The following is a 6,759-nucleotide window of genomic DNA, read 5'->3' on the forward strand; positions in this document are numbered from 1 at the left end:
TAGCTTTATCAAACATCAGGTCTTTGGCAGGAGAAACATTTTTAATCAATGATTTTGTCATCAAGCACAACTTGGTTGGATTAAGATAACACCCCTTCCAACTTCAGTTTTATGAGTGAAGCTAGAGTGCGTAAAAGAGGAGGTGGAGTTGCCATTTTGTTTAATGACTCCCTCCAATGCAAAAAGATGTCTTATGGGAATTTTGCTTCTTTTGAATATGTGGCTCTCAGTTGAATTCCATTTCTCAAACTATTTTTCTAAAAATCTACAGGCCCCCTAAATACTGTGCCACCTTTTTTGAAGACTTTGGTGAACTGCTGTCTATAATCTGTATTGACTTTGACTGTGTTGTTATTGTTGGTGATTTTAACGTCGATGTTGACAACGCCCAGGACAGAGGGACTAAAGAACTGTGTCTTGATCATCATGGACTGACCCAACATGTGATGGAGCCCACACACAATAAGAGGCACACGTTGGACTTAGTCATCTCCAAGAGTCTGACAATTTCCAAGGTTGTGGTGACTGATGTTGCTCTCTTTGATCATTCCTGTGTTTTATTTGAGAGTGTTATGTTAAAACAGAGGTAATCACAAAACGACTAGTAAAAAATTTATTGAGGCTTTCTCCTCAACACCCGCCCTCTCATGGTTCTCATTCAGTGAGCTTGTAGATAATTTCAATTCTAAAGTTACAAATATTATTGATGCCATTGCACCAGCCAAGGTGAAGGTGGTCTCTGGTAAGAGAAGATCTCCATGGAGAAATGCCACGCTGGTAAGAACTCAGAAAAGAGAGTGCCGAAAAGCTGAATGCAGTTGGTGGAAAACAAATCCCCAGGTTCATTATGACGTCTATAAAGAGAGACTTTGCAATTATAATTTAGAACTGAGAAATGCAAGGTGGTCTTCTCTGACATCATCACCAAAAACATATATAATGCACACGTCTTTTTTGCTACTGTCGACAGGCTAACCAACCCTCCTGTGTCTGTAGCCTCTGAACTTCTATCCACCAGGGTCTGCAATGAATTTGCCTACGTCTTCAGACAAAATTCAAACAATTAGACAAGCAATCAGGATATGTGTTGTCCCTGTGTCCACTTAAACACAATTTATATAGAATGAGACAATTTGATTATTAACCATAAAAACCTGGAGGACATAATACAATATCTGAAATCCTCCTCATGCTGCCTTGAAATTCTGCTAACAGGTTTTTTCAAATATGTTTCTGACTGCATGGCTTCAGATCAACTACAAATTGTCAACATGTCTCTCCTCTCTGGTTTCTCCCCATAGGCCCTGAAAACTGCTGTCATGAAGCCACCCTTAAGGCCCATATCAAATCTGCCGTTTTTAAGTAACATCATTGAAAAAGCAGTTTTTCAGCAGTATTTTCTTGGCACTAAATAACTGTTTTGATGTCTTCCAGTCACAATTTCGACCAAATCACAGCACTGAGAACACAACTCTTGTTAAGGTCTTCAGTGACATCCATTTGAACACTGACAGTGGCAGAATTTCAGTCCAGGTATTATTAGATCTCAGTGCTGCTTTTTTTACACGGTCAACCACAACATATTACTAGACAGACTTGAAAAGTGGGTGGGACTTTCTGGCGCGGTACTAAACTGGTTTGAATCCTACTTAAAGGACAGGGACTACTTTGTGTCTATAGGTAATCACACATCTGAACTAACAAAAATGACATGTGGATTTAAAAATCAGTGCCAGAAATCTTGGTGTAGTCATGGACTCAGACCTGAATTTAAGCAGCCATATTAAGACAATTGCAAAGTCAGCCAACTACCACCTGAAGAATATTTCAAGGATTACAAGACTTATGTCTCAGCAGTACCTGGAAAAACTTGCCAATCGATGCATTTGTCCTCAGTCGTCTCGACTACTGTAACAGTGTCTTTAAAGGACTCCCTAAAAAATCTATCAGACAGCTGCAGCTGATTCAGAACGCTGCTTACTAAGACCAAAAAAGTGGATCACATCTCTCCACTTCTGAGGTCTTTGCAATGGCTTCCTGTCTGTCAAAGAATTGATTTCAAAATACTGCTGTTGGTTTATAAAGCACTGAATGGTTTACGGCCAAAATACATTTCTGTTCTTCTGCTTCGTTATGAACCATCCAGACTTCTCAGGTCATCTGGGACAGGTCTGCTTTCAGTCCCCAGAGTCAAAACTAAACATGGAGAAGAAGTGTTCTGTTTTTATGCTCCACATATTTGGAATAAACTCCCAGAAAACTGCAGGTCTGCTGAAACTCTCAGTTCTTTTAAAACAAGACAGAAGACTTTTCTTTTTACCACTGCCTTTAATTAAATCAAATTTAAAGCTGTACTATAACTTTACCTGTGCTGTTTTCTTTTTATTTGTTTTTAGATTTTCAGTAAACACTATTTAAAAAGCTTAAAGTGCTCTTTTGATTGTACCATCTCACACAGCCAGTCCTCAGTTAACAAGGCAGAGTAGAATTACAAGGGTTATATAAAGTATTTATAATTTCTGTTAGAGTCTGTTTTCACCGCTGTTAACTTGTTGACAGGGCCCACTGTCAACTGCTTTTACCAGAGTTTGTAGTGTGGACAATCTGGATTTACAGTGACGACTGTAACTATGGAAGGGCTTAGAGTCCCCTTAGGGTTAGAGTCCCCTTAGGGTTAGAGTCCCCTTAGGGTTAGAGTCCCCTTAGGATTAGTGTCTCTAGGTGTTAAAGGGTTAGAGTCCCCTTAGGATTAGTGTCTCTAGGTGTTAAAGGGTTAGAGTCCCCTTAGGATTAGTGTCTCTAGGTGTTAAAGGGTTAGAGTCCCTAAGAGTTAAACAGAGTAGAGACATAGTAGGAGATGGGGAATCAAAGTAAATTAAGTAAAGTAAAATAAGCAAATGTGAGAGACCTGCCTGTTTTTATTTTCTATTCAACTCTTTTAAAATGTTTTTTTTTTTATTTCCCTGTTCCTTTTATGTTTTTTAATATAGCTCCTGTCTTTTATCTGCCTTGAGTGTCTGAATGTTTTATTTTCTTAAATAATATCTTCTAGAGACTCTTCATCACAGGTTATGGCCTTGGTGTATGAGCAATCAAAGAGTAATTTTTCTGTCTTGGAATAAATGATTTGTTACATTTTTAGAGGCTTGAATTCATATACCATTTTGACATTTGTGTTGCCAAATAGTCAAACAATGAGGTTTAAATTTCCAGTAGTAGGCAAATGTAGTTATTACAATTCAAACCACCAGATGTCAGTGTCACTTCATGTTTATACCACTGCTACTGGTGTAGGAAGAAGAGCACATGTGCAACCGACAAGACATATTTTACTGGGATACATTTATGCTACTAGACTACTTTACTACTTATAACCCAAAATGTAAAAACATGTAATAAACATTATAGTATTTCATGGAACTGTATATTTAAATATTCAGAAACACCTATATTGAGCCTAGTGACATTATGTTAAAAAACAAACATGTAGTTGTTAAACATAATTTCCATGTATAATGTTTGAAATAAAAGAGAAAAAATCAAAAGGTATAGAAGAAAATTTTGAGATTTATTTAAAGTTTTATTTAAAACTTGAAATCTTTTCCTCGCCTTGCTTTATTGTAAAAGAAATCTTGAAATATGAAAACTGAACATATACCTTTTGATTTTTTCTCTTTTATTTCAAACATTATACATGGAAATTATGTGTTTTTTGTCCTGGTACAGTATTTGTGTTCTGGAGAATCCTATCCAGTGGAATAGTGGCGAGCGTCTTCTTTATGGACATAAATGGTACTAAAAATGTTACAATTGTATTATTGGCCTTTAACTCCTCTTGGCATTAAAGGCATGTGGGTGAAACTGTAGTTACTTTTCAAAATATCTGCCTTGTTACATCAGTTTACTACTTATACAGCAAGTGTTCAGTAAAATTACATTTCAATATTTATTAGACTGTTAATCAGACTGGGCTGAACTGGCTGAAACAGGCAGAGGTCTAGTGGTCTGTTTTATACCAAGAAAGGCCTTTCTTTACAAAAAGTCCCATGTGGGCCTTTGTTTTAATCTTACCCACTCTTTTGCTAAAATTAACCAAGCACTAGTCGACCAACTTTAAACATTTTCTAATTTTAGCATAATTAGTTATTAGTTACCAAAATTGCAATCTTTCCTTGCCCTTAAGCAAGTAGTGTATTTCACTAAATTAGCCATAACCTAACCATATGTAGTTTCTTTAATGCGCTGGCAATCAGACAGTTTTTAACTAGAAAATGCAGCCACAAATAGTGTGATAATCCCGCCCGTGGATGGTGCTGGGGTAAATCCATCACCTTGCATCCTGCCAGTGAATGTCCAAACTGGCCAACGGTAATAAGCAGTTGTAATCCATACTGAAACAATGTTACATTTCATTTAAGTGTGGTCGCACAAGCGACAGACTTGAACCTTTCAAACCATAGAGGTCCGTGCAAAATGTTTTCCACATTGCAAGATTTAGCATCGAGTTGGTCGTTAGCAATATTAACTAAACCACTTATTTGGAAATGAAAAAAAGGTGAATTTTATATTTTGCGGCCGTTTGGTGGCGAGGGATCCTCAAAACAAGCTGACAGATACACAGCCACCACATATCATCATGTTACGGAAGCTAATGTGTTAGCAGTCGATAACTTTGTCTGTCATCCAATGCTTAAGAAGTAGAGAAGAGTGGGCTGAACAATAAAGTAAACACAGTTTTACAGGGCAGCGGTTTAGATTATTGAAAATCATTTGAAGAAAATTTGAGATTTATTTAAAACTTGAAGTCTTTTCCTCGCCTTGCTTTATTGTAAAAGAAATCTTGAAATACGAAAACTGAATATATACCTTCTGATTGCCCCTCGCAACAATGTTTACAATATGTCAAACGATATACAGTAAAACCAGTATTACAGATGGTCATTGCTATGCTTAGATCTAGATAAAAATGTCAAAGGGTTACTATGGAGAGGGAGGCAGCATTATGAGATGTTCATATGCATCAGGCCTGTGGGCCAGCTGTTGTCTGCCTGACACTGGTTCCACTCTACACTGATGACATCTGAATACACAAAGTAGACATTCAGCATCATTTTGTACTCTGCCTGCTGATGTAATGCACTTAAGTAATCATCATGGCAATAGTTAACATTTTAATGAGAACAAATTAGATAACCAACTTTATCAGTTTAATCAATGTCATTACTACCTAACTAGTGGGCTTAGGAGGGTTTTGTTTTATCTCTGTTATGTCTTTTCTGCATGCTTGGTTTGCAGACAGCAGTGGGTGTTCTCCATCCTGCTCGCAGCTTGCTGTCATTTATTACCTGAAGTTGACAGCTAGTGCAAACAGTTGCTAAGGTAGTACTAAGTTTTATTGCTCTTCCTATTACGTTAATGCCGTCACTTCATATCTTTGTGCTTCCTGTTTGCTAGAAAGCTTTTTCTCATTCACACGATATGGGACAAAAGCTCAGAACAGACAGATGCTGTCATTGTCTGAGATATTTATGACACAGAGCAGAGCAGTTTCCTAGGTGAATAACAGTTCTGTACAACATCGGCTGCAGAGTGCCTCATAATAAAGAGCAAATATATCAGTCATTTTTATATCAGGTAATGTGAATGATTAAACATGCCGACTCTGGGTATTTGCACTACTATGTGCACAACATCACCTGACCATATGTTGACATTTTATTTACATATTTTAACATTTGATATTTCATCGATGTCACTGGGCTAAATGAGATACTTAAAATACCAATGGTGGAGGCTTAACGGGTAATTTAAATGTTTTTTCATTGGCGCTACTGTAAGTATGTAGCTCTGCTCAGAAACTCTTACAGTGGGTACGGAAAGTATTCAGACCCCTTTAAATTTTTCAATCTTGGTTTCATTGCAGCCATTTTCCAAAAGTCAAAGAAGTTCATTTCATTTCTCATTAATGTACACTCAGCACTCCATCTTGACAGAAAAAAAACAGAAATGTAGAAATTTTTGCAAATTTATTTAAAAAAAACAAACTGAAATATCACATGGTCATAAGTATTCAGACCCTTTGCCGTGACACTCATATTTAACTCACATGCTGTACATTTCTTCTGATCCTCCTTGAGATGATTCTACTCCTTCATTGGAGTCCTGCTGTGTGTAATTAAACTCATAGGACTTGATTAGGAAAGGCACACACCTGTCTATATAAGACCTTACAGCTCACAGTGCATGTCAGAGCAAATGAGAATCATGAGGTCAAAGGAACTGCCTGAAGAGCTCAGAGACAGAATTGTGGCAAGGCACAGATCTGGCCAAGGTTACAAAAAAATTTTTGCTGCACCTAAGGTTCCTAAGAGCACAGTGGCCTCCATAATCCTCAAATGGAAGACGTTTGGGACGACCAGAACCCTTCCTAGAGCTGGCCGTCCGGCCAAACTGAGCTATCGGGGGAGAAGAGCCTTGGTGAGAGAGGTAAAGAAGAACCCAAAGGTCACTGTGGCTGAGCTCCAGAGATGCAGTCGGGAGATGGGAGAAAGTTGTAGTAAGTCAACCATCACTGCAGCAATCCACCAGTCGGGGCTTTATGGCAGAGTGGCCCGACGGAAGCCTCTCCTCAGTGCAAGACACATGAAAGCCCGCATGGAGTTTGCTAAAAAACACCTGAAGGACTCCAAGATGGTGATAAATAAGATCCTCTGGTCTGATGAGACCAAGATAGAACTTTTTGGCCTTAATTCTAAGCAG

The sequence above is a fragment of the Micropterus dolomieu genome, linkage group LG05 (genome assembly GCF_021292245.1).
Source record: "Micropterus dolomieu isolate WLL.071019.BEF.003 ecotype Adirondacks linkage group LG05, ASM2129224v1, whole genome shotgun sequence".
NCBI lineage: Eukaryota > Metazoa > Chordata > Actinopteri > Centrarchiformes > Centrarchidae > Micropterus > Micropterus dolomieu.